This window comes from Erpetoichthys calabaricus, chromosome 1 (assembly GCF_900747795.2).
Source record: "Erpetoichthys calabaricus chromosome 1, fErpCal1.3, whole genome shotgun sequence".
In the NCBI taxonomy this organism is placed as follows: domain Eukaryota; kingdom Metazoa; phylum Chordata; class Cladistia; order Polypteriformes; family Polypteridae; genus Erpetoichthys; species Erpetoichthys calabaricus.
Window position 1 is genome coordinate 356,235,641 of NC_041394.2, and position 17,820 is coordinate 356,253,460.

Genomic DNA, 17,820 nt, shown 5'->3' on the forward strand with positions numbered 1-17,820 from the left:
GATCTGATGTGGTTACTTTTTATCTGAAACTGGGAATAACTGTAGATGTGAGTGGTGTTTTGAGACAATGGAAAAGGAATTCCTCTGATCTGGAGGAATAAAAGCCGACACACAAATGCTGGTGAATCTGCCTTCTTCGTATCTCACCGTCACTTGATTTTTTTTTATTCAGTTTAATTGAGTGTTCCTGCTCACGCTGAATTACTATGCACCTTATGTTCCATGATGTCAAAGCTGCACTGACAAAAAAAACAGAGACACAGGTATATATGATATTTGGAATAACTCATTTTATGACCTGTAAAGTACATTTTGGAAAATATTGTGGCACGGATGCAACATTATTCATATTATTCATATTCATTTGCATGCCTTCTTACGCTTGTAATCAGCGACCACATTTTTTTTTTTTTTCGATCTTTCCCAGTCTCCACGTTTTGGTTCATGGTGGTGTTTCTTTGTACTCCAGGACAAGCATAGGAAAAAATAGTACAGAGAGGTCAGTTCTGCGGCCACCACCCAACTCACACAGCACCCGACCTCCTTGGCCCCTCCTACAGGTGGTGAGCCCATGGGAAGGGGGACCCATGGTGCCTGTTCGGGCTGTGCCCGGCGGAGCCCCATGGGTGCAGGCCTGGCCACCAGGCGCTCGCCTTCGAGCCCGACCTCCAGGCCTGGCTCCAGAGGGGGGCCCCGGTGACCCGTGTCCGGGTGAGGGAAAATGCCGTTCAAATTTTTTGTTCTTCATAGGAGGTTTTGTCGAACCACTCTTTGTCTCATTCCTCACCTAGGACCAGTTTGTCTTGGGTGGCCCTACCAGGGGCATAAAGCCACGGACAACAGAGCTCCTAGGATCACGGGGACACGCAAACCCTTCCACCACGATAAGGTGGCGGTTCGAGGAGGGGTGCTTGTTCTTAAACATGTTCTTAAACATTCCCCTCTGCTGAACTCCCATCTTCGGAGTGATTGATGTGCTTTTTAATTTTTTGTATTAATTCATCAAAACTCTAACAAAATGATGCTGCTTTTTTGGATGTCCCTGTTTTAGCTGAAGAAATTAAATACATTAAATGGATTTTTAAATTCATTTGCAATTAAAAAAGCCCCTGCTCCAGATGGTTTGAAGACAGAAGTATATTTTGCATTTTGGGAACAAGTGTCCAGTTTGCTGATTCAGGTCAGGTGTCATGTGGGTCTTTGGGGTTTTTCAGTGACCTGCTTGTTTTGTTCCATTTAAGTTTTACTCTGTTCTCATCATATATTAAAATGTTTTTTTCTTTACTATTCTCTGCCTCTTTAAAACCAAATAATAAAAAGAAAAAATCATTGGGTCGGGTGGCTTTGGACTATTTGTTTACAAATATCAAGACACATTGTGTTTAATATAAGTTCATTTCACATATTTGACACGACGCTCTCCAGTGTAATGATGGGTGATGATTACTTTCTTCCTGCAGTGATTAACAATATATAATGTTATAATATTTTAAGAATATGATGACAAAATGATGATGCCATTCAGCAATGTAGTAAAAAAAATCAACAATAGTCTTGTTGATTGTGCCTGTCACATGTGATCTATTTATTTTACTATTTTAACTTCTTGGGTCCTATAATTGTGCTCATGTGGTGAGTAATTTGAATACAAATGAAAACAATGAACAAGTTGAGTCTCTATTCTCTTGCTACTTAAGTCTTACGAATGTTTATGCTTATCAAAGTTTGTTCATAAATTAAACCAATATTTATTTAGTGTTGCAGGATAATGTCAGTATGAAAGCGGTGGGTTAAAAACTAAACTTTTTTTATCCTTTAAACTTTTTACAGGAATCAAACTTCACTGCTGTTCTGAATGTGGCAAACAGTTTTCAATAAGATGTAACTTTCAGAGCAACCGAAGACTTCACACTGAAGAGAAGCCATATTACTGTTCTGAATGTGATAAACAATTCTCTCAGACTAGTCATCTTCAGACACACATTAAAACTTGCAAAGGAGAGAAACAATATTGCTATTCTGAATGTGGTAAACAATTCTCTTACAGTAGTAAATTTCAGATACACATTAAAACTCACTCAGGAGAGAAGCCATATTGCTGCTCTGAATGTTGGAAAAAATTTTCACAGAGAAGCCAACTTCCGAGCCAGCAAAGAACTGGCTCCCGGGAGAAGCCATATGACTGTTCTGAATGTGGCAAAAAGTTTACACAGAGAGGCCATCTTCAGAGCCACCAGAGAATCCACACGGGGGAGAAACCATATTGCTGTCCAGAATGTGGAAAACTATTCTCTTACAGTAGTAATTTTCAGGTACACATTAAAACTCACTCAGGAGAGAGGCCGTATTGCTGCTCTGAATGTGGCAAAAAGTTTACACAGAGAGGCCGTCTTCAGAGCCACCAAAGAATCCACACAGGGGAGAAGCCATATAAGTGTTCTGAATGTGGTAAACAGTTTTCAGAAAGAAGCCATCTTCAGAACCACCAAAGAATTCACACAGGGGAGAAGCCATATTTCTGTTCTGAATGTGGTAGAAAGTTTTCAAGGAGCAGCCATCTTCAGAGCCACCAAAAAATTCACACAGGGGAGAAGCCATTTTGCTGTTCTGAATGTGGAAAAAAGTTTTCACGGAGAAGCCATCTTCAGAACCACCAAAGAATCCACACAGGGGAGAAGCCATTTTGCTGTTCTGAATGTGGCAAAAAGTTTTCACAGAGAAGCTATCTTCAGAAACATCAAAGTATTCACACAAGAGAGAAAAAAATGACAAACTCCCCCACTTTGTCCACAGATGAACACAGTACAATATGCTAAGCAGCAGAAGAAAGAATTCAAAAAGTCTGATGAAAACAAAAAAAGAACTAATTGGGGAAACTACAAGTAAAGTGGTAAATACACTGCCCACCTCCAACAGCCTCATGTGGAAACAGAACTTACTCATGCATGGCTTATAAGGGGCGAACTAAGACCAAAAGATGTACGCCTCATAATAGGTGCACAAAACAGTGGCTTGGACACAAAGTGCTTCAGATCATAAATATATAAAAAAAAAAAAAAAAAAAAAAAAATTAAACCTGAGAGAAGCTGAGTTGTTGTTGTGAATGTGGTAAACAATTCAGTCACAGAAATACTGTTCTGATGCACATTCAAATTCACACTGAAGCCATATGGGTGTTCTGAATGTGGCAAACAGTTTTCATGGAGAAACAACCTTTTGGATACAACAGCAAAATTTATTTATATAGCACATTTTCATATAAGCAATGTAGCTCAAACTGTTTTACAAGATGAAATAAGAAGGAAGTTAATATAAAACATAAACAAGATTAGGCAATAATAAATTTATGTAACAAAAAAAAGGTAATGTTGAATGGCCAAGTGGACAGAAAAAAAGCAAAAAAAAAAAAAAAAGGCCGAAGATAAGAAAATCTGCAGGGGATCCAAGGCCAAAATACTGCCCGGCCACCACTAGGCATTCTAGCTAACATTGTACCTAAATCAGTCCTCATGCTTTACATGAAGATTTTGATGATGATGGCCATGTGGACACCTGGGACACCCGCCATTCAATCCGTAAACACGAGGCAGTGTGGTATGTTGATCAGGAGGTGGTAGAGCTCATCGTCACCACAGGAGAAATGGAGCAGACAGCAGAGAATAGTACAGATTAATATGGAACTGCACATCCCACAGGAAAATGATAATTCAGTGTCCATATATTCTAATAGGGATACAACTAAATTGAGCTATGAAAAAGCCATTTTAAAATATATTGGTTTTTATCATTATTTTTAATGTTCTACAGTATTAGCCTTGTGAATTTCTATTGGTAGAGTATTTTAAATTTTAGGTGCGTAGCAGCAAAAGGCCACCTCACCAATTCTTTTGAGATTGGCTCTTGAAATTTGAAGATATGAGGTTATGACTGGGAGTGTAAGGGGACAGACATTCCAAAATGTAGGACTGGGTGAGATTATTTAAGGCTTTGTAAACCATTACAGTTGATCTCCTACTTACAAACAGGTTCCATTCCAGCAGTCTGTTTGTAAGTCCATTTTGTTCATAAATCCAACACGTATTGGCATCTGTTGATAAATGTTTTAGTTTCAGACAGCTCTTAATTTGGAGATATAAACAATGTTTTTTGGTAGTTTTTAATGTGCTTTTAGCAAATTACAAGTATTGTACATGAAATAGTTATTTTTGTTATGATAAAGATCTTCCCAACCCTGCTGCCACCATTCGGCAGACATGCAAATTATCCTTAAGTGCTAATTTTGGACTTGAGGACCACTTTGTTCATATATATGAAAGTCACATGTCAAAAGTTCATAAGTAGGGGACTATCTGTTGTAGTATTTTAAAGTCAATTCTAAATGACATGAGTAACCAATGTAACGACGCTAAAACTGATTAAATGTGCTCAGACTTTCTTTTTCTGGTTAAGATTCTTGCTGCTGCATTCTGCACTAACTGTAACTGATTGATGGCTTTCTTTGGTAGTCCTGTAAAGAATATATTATGGTAATCTATTTGACTGAAAACAAAAGTGTGAACTAATTTTTCAATGTGTTATAAAGTTATAAGAGGTGTAACTTTAGCTGTATTCCTGAAGTGGAAAAAACAGTCCTGGCAATCTGATTAATATGTGATTTCAAATTGAGGTCAGAGTCAGTGATTACTTGTAAATTCTTTACCTCCAACTTCACTTTTAAGCCTAAGGCATCAAGTTTATTTCTAACACCCTCACAATGTCTATGTTTGCCAATAACTAAGATTTCTCTTTTCTCCTTCTTAGTCAGAGAAAGTTACTACTCGTCCATTCAGAAACACAAGTAATACACAGGATCAGAAAAGAATTCACACAGGAGCAGCTGTTTTGCTGACCTGAATGTGGAAAACAATTCTTTCACAATAACACTCTTCACAATTTATTTTGTATAGCCCAAAATCACAAAAGCAGTGCTGCAATGGCCTTTAACAGGCCTTGCCTTTTGACAGCCCCCCAGCCTTGACTCTCTAAGAAGACAAGGATAAACTCCCAAAAAAAACCTTTATAAGGATAAAAATGGAAGAAACCTTAGGAAAGGCAGTTCAAAGAGAGACCCCTTTCCAGGTAGGTTGGGCATGCATGGGTGTCAAAGAGAAGGGGGTCAATACACCACAATACACAGAACAGAACACAAGTAATCCTCAATACAACATAATAGTGCGCTAGAAATAATACAAATACAGAGCAGAATTGAACAGTAGATGATATCACTTGATACGATTTGGATTTGTTCAGAGTCCTGGAGACCTCGGCCATCAAGCTGCCTCACCCTATTGGCCATTCCAAAGCTGAGGCAGTGCTGGACCAGCCAATCCAATGAAAGGACCCCTCTACCTGACGATTCCTGTGATCCTCCATCAAAGATGACTTTACTTTAGGTAGGCAGGACAACTTGGCAGGTGGTCAGTGACATCAAGTGCCACATTTGAATACCAAGAAGAGAAACAGAATAGGTGAGGGTTTGTAACAAATTCTAAATATCATATTTTGTTTTAGTGCTAATGACCAACAACAGCAATGCAGTCTGCACAGTTAATCAGCAGCTCTAGTCAGGGTGTGCTAAACTGAAATCGTGAGTCTTCAGCTGGGATTTGAAAGCTGAGACCAAAGGGGCATCTCTTAAAGAAGCAAGCAGACCATTCCACAGTGTAGGGGCCCTGTAAATAAAAGCTTGACCTCCATATTTCCCCTTGGGATTAATAACGTATCTATCTATCTATCTATCTATCTATCTATCTATCTATCTATCTATCTATCTATCTATCTATCTATCTATCTATCTATCTATCTATCTATCTATCTATCTATCTGTTATTAACTATTTAATAATAATAATATTTAATAATAATATTTAACTATTATTTTATTAATCCTTGGAATCCTATGGAAACCAGCACCTTGAGATCTTAATGTATAGTCTGGTTTTAAGACATGATAAGTTCAGCAAAGTAAGCCGGACCTTGGCCATTTAAGGCTTTATATGTTAAAAGGGGGATTTTGAAATCTGTCCTAAACTTAACCGGGAGCCAGTGTAAGGATTTAAGTACTGAACTTATGTGTTCATGTTTTCTTGTTCTTGTAATAATTCTTGCAGCCGCATTTTGGATTAACTGGAGGCTGTATAAAGAACAGTTTGAACATCCAGTGAACACCACATTGCAATAGTCAAACGTACTAGAAATAAATGCATGAATTAATTTCCCAGAATCCTCCTTATTTATGAAATGCCTTAAAGATGGAAGAAACATGATTTAGACAACTTTGAGATGTGTGCTTTAAATGACATACTAGAGTCAAATGCCTAGATTATGAGCTGATTCAGTAAAGTTAATGGTGATTCCAACTGAGTTAAATGATAAAATATTTAACATAATTAACATCTCTGTTTTATCTGCGTTTAATTCACTAATCCACTCATTTAATTCACTAACACAACTAATTAAAGACAACATCAGAGAACTTTCATTTGGTTTTAAAGAAAGGTATAACTAGGTGTCATCTGCATACGAGTGAAAATTAACATGATGTTTCCTAATGAGAGATTCCAGTGGAAGCATGTAAAGTGAAAACAGTAAAGGTCCCAGTACTGAGCCCTGCAGGACACCATATCTCACTTCTGTGTACAATGATGGAGTCCTGTCAGCACATTTCTGTACGTGTTGGAATGGATTTGATAAATAAGAACTAAGCCAAGCGAGCACACTGCCTGTGAGCCAAACGTCATTTTCTAGCCTGTGCAGTGAAATAGAATGGTCAGTGGTGTCAAACGCTGTGCTTATGTCTAACAACAGAATTACAGTGGAGTTTACTTCATCAGAGGATATCAGAATGTTGTTTACAACGTGCAATGGTGCCATTTCTGTACCTGCATTGAAACTAACAAAGGGGAGAAGCCAAATGATTGCTGTAAATGTGGCAAAGAGTTTTTACAAAGAAACAACCCTTTGACTCACAATAGAATTCAAATGGAGAAGCAGTTTGTCTGTAATAAATGTGGCAAACACTTACCTGAATCACATTTATTGGCCAAATATTCACACATACAAGGAATTTAACTCCAGTTTTGATGACACTACAAGTGTAAGTTACATAATTGACATACACACAACACTTAAATCACACACCTGAGATAAGAAAAAAAAAAGCAAGACAGAGAATATATTTGTATTTATATACATACTCATTGAGATTCTGTTTTATATTCTTTACTGTGCTGTTTCTTTTTATTCGTGACATTGCGTCAGTAGAGAGTGCGTGACCCTAACAATGCCTTCTGTCCTAAATGACAGCACACACACTTTTTGTATTTCCTAAAGGCCAATGTGTCTCAATTTGCTCATTAATATATTTTGACAGTGTATTTTAAATAGAACTATTATAAACATATTACCCATATTCATTTCCCATATAGATATGTAACATTTGGTGAGAATAAATAAAAAAGTAACAACACCTATAATAGTTATGTTGCATTGTTTATAAATAACAAAACTAATTGTTTGTCTGAAATGTTCAACTTTGTATTTTTATGTTTGTCAATTAAATGCTTCAGTGTACAGTCGATTTATTGCAGTTCTGAAGATGTACATTGTCGGTATTCTCCATTGCATTTGTGTAACGCATGCCAATGTAACTGAGGGGCGGCAGACCAGCTCACATAATGGGAGTCAAGGCACCTCCTCACCCTGATGCCCAGGCTCTTCTCATGAATATCACCATCTTGTGTTTTTGCTCATTACTGCCAGTTTACTATTATTATTATTATTATTATTATTATTGAACACGTATGTAGAGGAAATGTGTGTCTTATTTTATGTGTGTGACAGAAAAGACGGTAAATCCTTGAATGAAACTCAGTGTTTATGCTTTGGTTAATAAGACAGGTGAGGAGCAGGGAATGTTAAACGTGTTAGTGACTGGAGATTGTGGAACTGGAAGATGGTTTAAGAATACCCCCAAACCCACACCCATCTTGTTCTATTGAAGTAGTCGCCTACATTTAACAAGTCGGGCTTGTAAAGAAGGGCTATAAATGTATTATAATTTTAAACTTTTAAATCTTTACTTCTATAATACACAACCCTAAAAATGTGTTTATTACTTTCATTACTATTTATTAACATTTATTTATTTATTCCTAATATTCCATTGTAGTCCCTTCTGCCCACAGGTCAGCCTGTTCTTTGTTTGCTGATGTCTATCAAATATTCTGCTGTCCTCATGTCTGTTCTCAACACACCAGCAGCTCTAGTGAGTTTCTTGCCTGTGGATCTCATATTCAAGTTTGTTTTTTAGTTGTATTATGATTACAGAATATTACAAATCACATACTTGACACTCCCATGTTCATGTATCAGGGAATAGACAAAGTTAAGAAAGCTGGCAATAAAATTATGAATTGAAAGCGTCCTTTGCCTGTCTCTGCATGTTATCAATGTTAAATGTAAGACACGTAGTTATCATAGAGCTAATAGTCACCTTTCAATTATTATTTCTATAATAAAGTTTACTATGTTAAACGATCTGTGAAGAGCAAATAGTATGCCTTAAAAAGAGTAATAATTTAGCAGTTTTTGTGATTGTGCAACTGTTAATCAAGCAAATGAATTATTTGACTTAATTGGACTTTTATTACTTTTGGGATTTTAAATGCCTCTTTAAGATCATCAAATACAAGTTTATTATAATACATATTACTTATGCAAACATTACATTTAGAGATTGAGACTTGACAGGTGTTTGTTTGTAGTTCATATCTCATTGAGCCTCCATTTGACTCCATCAGGTCCTAATGGTGTGCAAAACACATCAGCCTGTCTTTAGGGTCTCTGAGACTGGAGGAGCCTAGGGGCCTCATGTATAACCAGTGTGTACGCACAAAAATGTTGCGTAAGCCCATTTCCACACTCAAATCACAATGTATAAAACCTAAACTTGGCATAAAGCCACACACATTTTCACGGTAGCTAAAACCCTGGCATACACAAGTTCTCTGCTCGGTTTTGCAGACTGGCAGCACCAGCGTCAAAGCAGTGCTACTGTTCCTGTGTGGTTTCCCTTTCTTTTTTTAGATCAACATCCCTGACACGGCTTTATAAATAAATACACTAAAGTTAACCACATATTGTTTATCAGTTTAAGGCATCTGATTGTAATTAACCTGTAACAATATAATGGTCCACAGAATGGTCAAACTATTCTAAATACCATAGCTGCTTTAGCGTTGTTACTCACACTGCACCTTCTTCTTCTTTCAGCTGCTCCCGTTTGGGGTTGATACAGTGGATCATCTTTTTCCATATTACTCTCACTGCGCCACTCGGAGTATTTATATTACTGTATCTGAGTGTGGAATCACAGCTGTACAGCAGCTGATCATTTGAACTGCTCTCATAAGGCATATGCTTCAGAGCCTTTCCTGTATGGACCTCAAGGTTCAGAAACAGTTTCATCTCAAGAACTATAAATGCACTCAATCAGTCCATCAAGTGCTCCTTGTGGAACTGTTAGAACTGATAAGTACAATTACCTCGCTGTAAACTTGCGATAGTTATCATATTGCACAACCTGAGCCACTTTATAAAGCGCGTATTTACATATGATGACAATATCGTTTTTAAGATGAAATGCAGCAAAATATGTTTATTATATTATACAGATGAAACTAACTTCATTTAAATAATCTATATTGTTAATTAATTAAACATGTGAGGACACTGTGCTGCAGCACTAGCGAGGATCTAGCGCTCCGTTCACGGATTGTTCCTGCCTCACACTGTATTCTTGCTGTGGCTGTGGATGGATAGCTGGATAGAATAATTAAACATGTACTACGAAGATATTTCAACGTTCCTTAAAAGTTTTGAAGAATCGGCGTTATAAGCTTACAGATGGCTTAACGTCTATTACAGAGCTGATTGTGTGGTGATTGGGTATTTGAAGAAATAAACATAAGGACAGGAATTGGAGGTTAGTACGTTTGAAAGAGACAGTACTGCTGTGATAAAGTATTTCATCGAAGGTCACGCATGGCACAGCAAGCATCTTGTTTGAGACATGAACAATCACTGCACCACCGTGTTCCCATGTTTAATAACATGCTTTAACTCCTATCATCATGAAAATGATATCATGTATACATCTCAGTATTATAATTATGCAGAGAGCTATAATATTGTGAATGTAATGGATTCTGTGTCCTGTCGGAGAAAGAGAAAGCCCATTTAAGAAGCACGTAGTGATTCACACGCAGAGCACATTGAAGATCAAATACAAAACAAAGCATTTAACGTGCTACTTTAGTTACGATGGGATTTGAGAAACTAGTAAATTAAACGATTTTAAGATGAAGTTTATGATGTTCTACTTTAATGACAAAATAAACTATGTGATTAAAGTGGAAATTTCGAGATTAAAGTTGACATTTCATGCCTTTTTCCCACTATGTGCCTTTTTTTCCTCTGTACTCTAAATAAGCTTTCATATGACACTCAGACGGTGGGCTACGACTCGCATATTTCACGGCAACTTTGATATCTGACAACTTTTTTATTTCGGGCACTATGCGACTTTGTGAACTTGAGCTTTCGAGTTTCTCCGACACTCTGTCACTTCGGAACAACTTTCTTTTGTTGTTTATACCACTGTTTAAACCAACAAATAGTACGTTTTTTTTTTTGCCTCCACTTGGTATTCGCTGAAATTCTTATATTTTCCCCCGTGATTTTGCCATTCCCTTATCACAGAACGCTGAGCTTAAGGGCTATTTATATTGATTTGCATATTCAAAGAGACGTAATTCTGGGAGGAGTTTGGGCGGAACAGCAGGCCTGTGCATATGCATTACTTTTCACGCTGTCCAGGATTTATGCAGTGGGAGAACGTGGAAGTTGGCGTTCGCACAGATTTATGCATCTGGATTTTTTTGTGCGTATGCATATTTCCACTTTTGTCCATACACCATGTTTAGTGTGAATTCTAAGCACCGCATTATGCATGAGGCCCCAGGAGTCCAACTGTATAGCAGGCACTGATGTGCTTCAGTATAGCGACTGGAAACAAGTTAGACATCCTATCTGACTACCCAAGCAGATGGCATATTAAGATCACACCGAGTGTGTCTACTCCAGTAGAACTGACCAGACGGCCTGACATAACAACCCGTACAGCTGTAGACGACTCCACTTTACTGGTCATGTTAGCACACACTGCACTGAGGCTGGCAAGTCTGAACCATTAAATCATTCAGTCAGCTGGGAATTTCTTTTGGCAATGATATTTCTGGTAAGGCATTTGTTTTATTCTCATATGTCATAGGTTGATACTGATATATTAGGTTGATAAATAAAAACACAGACATAGAGTTAATGTCAGGACCTTAGAATAACAAGCTTCTAGCTGTCAGTCGTGGTTTTAGAATACTCAGCTTCAAAAGTTCTGACTCTCCATTTATCTTAAAAAATGCAAGTTTTATTGAAAATGTGACTCCTCAATAAAGAGAAGTAAGACCCTTATTGTTGTAGACTGTGTTTGTAAGTGAACAGTAAAGTCTTGATCAGGATGCTCAGTTTCCAAGCTGTGTTATCCTGTAGGATTACCGGCGAGTCCAGTAAAGTCCAGCAAAGTGCCATTTCTAGTCCATAATGATAAAAGTGGATCTATCAAATCTATCTGTTTTAGTTGTGTTAATACATGAGAAGACTGGGCCAGCACAAATGAAACTAAACACTCAGTATTGTCACTGCCAAAAACAAAAGTTTATTAATAATGATTTAGTAAAAATTGTACAACCATGTCAAGAAATATTTACAATTAACCATAATGATGGGTCAGTTCAATTGAAATAAAGAACAAAGAAGATTAATTTAACAAACAGACTGATCAGAGAATATACTGAAGGTGAAGTATTAAAACTGCAGGACACCCACTTCTATAGATTATATAGAAATAAAAGAACAATGTAATGGGGATAGACATGCTTACTTGTAATGTACAAAAAAAAGGAATAAAACTGAACAATGCAGTTATAAAAATTAAAGAAAAAATGCAGATGGCATGAATTGGCTAAAACAGATACACAGACAATTTCAGATATACAGAACTTAATCAACAGTGTCCTTTATTATTGACATCAATAGTTAAATCAAATATACACAATTCTATTACTCACAGTCAGTTCAGCACTCAGAAATCCAAAAGGCCAAAGACCAGTAAAACCAGTGACACGTTTATCAGAGGAGGCGCTGAGATGGAATCCCAAGTAGAAAGCCTCAGTGATGCTGACCTTGTGCTTCCAGCTGCTGCAGTTCAAGTACAGAATGGCCATCTCTTCTCTCTCACTAAAAAGATTCACATTCACCAGTAATAAAAGTGTATTAATGCATATTTTAAATGTCACTTTAAATATATATATTTACATTTATTTCTATTTACTTTATATTCTTGTCTAAATTCACTATGAGTAAAATGTTACTCTGTTTAACAGACCAATGGTGCTGAAAAGAAACAGAAAGGACTGTCTCTCTGCCCCCAACACTACATGATGCCCCACTCACCGTCTGCTGCTCCATCAATGAACAGACCTTCTGCCTCTGCTAGAGAAATCCTCTCAACTGTTCCTCGAGCTTTAATAAGAGCCGATGACAAACAGAGAAACAGAGAGGACGTCACTCACAGAGACACTTTCTGTACTCAGAGACTCACTGAAGCCAAATGAGCCTCCGGCATCAGCACATCCAGAATGATGTAAACTCTGTTGATCTTCACAAAAGTGACTACAGATCTGGACAGCACTTCATCAGGTAGTTGGAGAGGCCATCTGTCAGCTCCTCATCTTCTACTGTATAGAGGTCATTACCTGGTGACACAGGCCAAAAATATTATTGAGTTATTCATTTAAGGCTCGCTGATATTTGAATGCCTCCTAAACGTTCTTAGTTTTTAAACTAAACTATTAAGAGAGTAAGAGGTTGGAAGCACCACACAACGAACCGCCTGGATTGGGACCCGAGTGTAGCGGGTGACACCTCAGCACCACACTGGGCACTGTGTGAGGTTTTTTATGGTGGCTGGAGAGCCAATCCTGCCACCAACCCCCAAGTTTTCTCTCTTTGTTGGAGGACCTGCTTGCAGGGCTGGATGCAGATTAACGTCATACCCAAGATGAAGCAATTGTAGGTTAAGGGCCCTGCTCAAGGATCCAGCAGAGTAGAGTCACTACTGGCATTTAAGGGATTCAAAGCGTTTATTAAAAAATGTTTATCCCGTTGTAAAATGAACCATCATGTAATGTCATGAATCAAATATATCGCGTATTATTAAATGGGTAACTTTTGAACATTAAAACATTTTAAAGAGAACAGGCCATTCCTACTAACAAAGCTCGCCAATCTTATCCACTTAATTCCTCCAAGATAACATCAAGTCAAGTTCTGAAGTTCCATAAAGTCCTACTCTCCATCACACTATTGGTCACCCATTCCAGATGTTTGTGGTTCTTTGCATGAAGAAAGACGTCCTAAAATTTCTGCAAAATTTACCCTTAGCAAGTTCCCAAGTGTGTCCCTGTGATCTTGATTGTCATTTTAAAGTCGCAGTCCTTATCCACTGGACTAATTCCCTTCATAATTTTAAATATTTCAGTCATGTCTCCCCTTAATCTCCATTTACTTAAACTGTAAAGGCTCAGCTCTTTTAATCTTTCCACATAACTCAACCCCTGGAATGAGCCTAGTCGCTCTTCTCTGGACCTTTTCTAGTGCTACTATGTCTTTTGTGGAGACCACAACTGCACCCAGGACTCCAGATGAGGCCTCACCAGTGTGTTATAAAGCCTGAGCAGATCCTCCTTGGACTTTTACTCCACACATCAAGGCGCTATATAACATGACATCCTGTTAGCCTTCTTAATGGCTTCTGAACACGGTCACTTTCAATTTTCAAATCTTCCATTGTGTATTAAACTTTCACATTTTTACTACCTACATGTAATTCTTTACATTTGCTTACATTTAGTTTCATCTGCCACAAATCTGCCCAAGCCTGTATGCTGTCCAAGTCCTTATGTGATGATTCCACAAATTTGAGATTATCTGTCAATTCACCCAGCGTGGTATCATCTGCACCAGCAGCTTGTTACTGTCAAGGCGGAGATGGGCACCCTTAGCCCAAAGATGGCACTCGGAGTCTCAGGACAGGCAGCAGAATGAAGCTTTATAGTGCAATGCACATACAGACTCAGAGTCAGGTGAACGGAGTGCTCAGCAATGGCGCCATCTTACTTTTATTACAGTCCTTATCAAGAGCGTACCTCACTTAACTCATTTGTCCCCTCATCTGACTCCCAACATTCCACTGTCTTGGTCCTGCCTCTGATTGGCTCCACCAATATTTCCCAGCCTAATGAGTGTAGCACTCTGTTCTGTCCATCATGCCCACTTGACAGACCCTCTCCCCACCTTGCACCTGTCCAGTACCTGCCACCATTATTTACAGTCCTCAGCTCACATTCACCACATAGAAAATGTCTGACCTTGACTTATGAATTATTGGTAGTTTCCAGCCTTCTAAGGAAAAATAAAAAAATATACAGTCACAGGCCTTTTTGTGATTTAACCCTTACTATACTAACGTGGACTAGGATACAATGCTTATTTTCATATATGCTCATGATTCTCTTTGAATATATGCAAATCATCAACTTTAAGAAAATACTTTCTATAAATCTCACTGGTACCAGACCCTTCCTAGTAAAGCACTTGAATTCCGACTGAGTTATCTTGGTGTGAGAGGGTGGTCTTTGTTTTGTGATTTGCCAAATACCAGAACATTTACAATCTAGCCACGTTAATCCTTCCCTAGAGAAGTTTGACCACCCTTGCAGTAAGATACACCAATAAGGACAATATGTCTCTTTTTCCCCTCAGACACCGCTGGCACATCTTTGTAGAATATGGAAATGGGACTACGACTATCGCTGGTTTTGCTTTCACACAACCAACATTCCTCCCTTGTTATCTCCTCAGTTGTCTACATAGCCCATTTATAGCAGTCATGTTTCTGGGCACACTCTCAGTGCCATTCTCATTTTCCTGTTCAGTTACATGACTTCTCTTAAATCTAGTCCCATAATCATTATCACTTTCCAGTCCAGCTGCCATTTCAGTCTTATTGTCCTTTGGCCAGTTGCTGCTCTCAAATGTCCCATTGAAAATCTGAGAAGCTAATGGTGGGAAGTCCTCTCGATGCTCCTTCTCCTGGACTTCCTGGGTCATCATCATTCCTGGCAGTATCATCAGGGTCATAAGTGCTTCTGCCAGGTACAGCGCCATCACACGAGCTCCTTCTTGTCACATCATTATCAGGTATAGGTTGTGAATGGGGTGAGCCTTCAGATGATTTATTGAGAAATTCGATTAAGGGTCAATATGCTTTATTATTAATTTTAGTGATCTTAGCTATGAAGAGGGGCGGCACTGTGGTGCAGTAGGTAGAGCTGCTGCCTTGCAGTTAACAGACCCAGGTTCGCTTCCCGGATCTTCCTTGCGTGGAGTTTGCATGTTCTCCCCGTGTCTGCGTGAGTTTCCTCCGGGTACTCCAGTTTCCTCCCACAGTCCGAAGACATGCAGGTTAGGTGCACTGGTGATTCTAAATTGTCCCTGGTGTGTGTGTGCATGCCCTGGGGTTTGTTTCTTGCCTTGCTCCCTGTGTTGGCTGCCCGTGACCATGTAGTTAGGATATAGCGGGTTGGATAATGGATGGATGGATAGCTATGAAGAGCCGAGGCCTGGAGCAGCTTTACAAGGACACCATTAATTTTGTTAGAGAGGCCTCTTGCCTGCTTGTCCTTCTCACTTGCCTTGTTTTGAGTTTCTGAGAGTCGAGCTGTGAGCCGAGGTCATCATGATCTCCGAGGAATAAGCAGGCAGATTTTATTTTGAGAATGCAGGAGCTGAGCTTCTTACTGATAGAAGACGAAACAAACTGCGTGCAGGACCTTTATCTGTGTGAGTACAGGGCAGGCTCTCAAGATATCACATAAAATAGATACGCACTTATTTGACATGTAGATTTATTAGCGGTCTTCGATACCTTAGGCCAGGGGTGTCAAACTCAATCACAGAAGGGGCCGAACTCTAAAACCCAGCCTAAGCCGCGGGCCGAATTGTTTACTGAACAGTCATAAACTGACAATGTTAACCAGAAATATGAATTTCAAATGAGTGCGACAATCTTTTTCCATAACAGGGCCGTCAAACCAACTCACATGATATCAAGCAAAACAGTAATATTGCCACGTATATAAAATGCTCATTGTTTTGTTTTCTGGCTAGATGTCTGACGCCGTTTTCCCCGGGTCAATGAGTCAATGTCTGGTTTGATTTCTTGTGCTGTAGCAACCCGCAAAACAGCGTGGAGGTGGTCATCGGTGATGTGTGACCTGTGCTTGTTTTTGTTCAGATTCATTATTGAAAACATCTGTTCATAAAGATAGGTGCTCCCGAACATGGACAGAACATGGGCAGCATGAAGTTGGGGCAGTAGAGGGTAGAAATCCTCAATTGCAACATCCTGAAACTTTGATTTCAGGCCACTGTCAGTCTGAAGCTCAGTTATCTCCATCTGAAGGTGATGGGGCACATTGTTGATATCAACTGTAAAAGGATTGGCAAAGATGTCAAAGCCTGAGTGCTGTGTTCTGAAGTCAGAGAAGCACCACTCAAATTCAGTTATTAACCGGCTAACTTTGGTAGCCAGCTGACGACAAGGAAAAGCACCAGAAACAGTGGCTGAGATACTCTGACAAACAGGAAAGTGGGCAAGATTGTCCTGTTCCAGTTGGGACTTCCATAGTTGAAGCTTACGCTGGAATGCTGTGATCTGTGATCATGTCAGACATCTTCGTGATGACTTGTTTGCGTCCCTGCAGCTTCTGATTCAGTTGGGTGAGATGCTTGCATATGTCACACATCACAGCAAAATCACATAGCCAGGCGGGATCTGACAGTTCAGGTAAGGGCTTTCCTTTACTTTCCATGAAAAGAGCGATTTGTTCTCTGAGCTCAAAAAATCTTTTGAGGACTGCGCTCCTGCTCAGCCATCTTACTTCTGTGTGGTATGGCACATCTCCATGCTCTGCACTCACCTGCTGTAAAAACTGCTGGAACTGGTGATGATTCAGGCCATGTGCCCATATAAAGTTAACTGTTTTAATGACTGTGGTCATTATGTCATTCATTTCCAGAACTTTTCCACACATAGCCTCTTGGTGAATAATACAATGATAAGTAATCAGAGGTGTGTGGCAGTGACTTTTCTGCATTCTTTCCTTCATTAGTCCAACCAAGCCTTTCTTTTCTCCACACATTGCAGGTGCGCCATCAGTAGTTAGCCCCACCAACTTTTCCCAGGGTAATTTATAATTATTTATGGATTTCTCCACAGCCTCAAATATATCTCTACCAGTCGTCATCCCATACATGGCAGCTACATCCAAAAGTTCCTCAGTGACAGAGAGGTCGGTCTTCGTGGCACGTATAAAGATGGACAGCTGCGCTGTATCAGTGTTGTCTGCGCTTTCATCGACAGCAAGTGAAAAAGCGAGATAACTGCATGTCTGTTTGGCCAGCTGTGTTGATAGATTTCCTGAGAGTTCCCGAACTCTGTCTGCAATGGTGTTTTTTGACAAACTGACATATTGAAAACTCTGTATCTGGTCTGGGCTTACCTGCTCACACACTTTTAGCATGCATTGCTTCAAAAAGGCAC

The 17,820-nt window shown here is 39.1% G+C and overlaps 2 protein-coding genes and 1 long non-coding RNA gene across 7 annotated transcripts in view; 1 reads left to right on the plus strand and 2 right to left on the minus strand.

Annotated features, from left to right (window-relative positions):
* The window catches only part of LOC127527919 (uncharacterized), an 89,097-nt gene extending 84,507 nt beyond the window's left edge, over nucleotides 1-4,590 (minus strand). Inside the window, exon 1 of the long non-coding RNA XR_007935097.1 lies at nucleotides 4,473-4,590. This is a non-coding gene — a long non-coding RNA (uncharacterized LOC127527919). The remainder of the gene's footprint in view (nucleotides 1-4,472) is intronic.
* LOC114665494 (zinc finger protein 239-like) overlaps nucleotides 1-17,820 on the minus strand; it is a 541,579-nt gene that overhangs the window by 292,861 nt on the left and 230,898 nt on the right. The window lies entirely within an intron of this gene.
* LOC114665322 (zinc finger protein ZFP2-like) overlaps nucleotides 1-17,820 on the plus strand; it is a 439,810-nt gene that overhangs the window by 34,678 nt on the left and 387,312 nt on the right. The window lies entirely within an intron of this gene.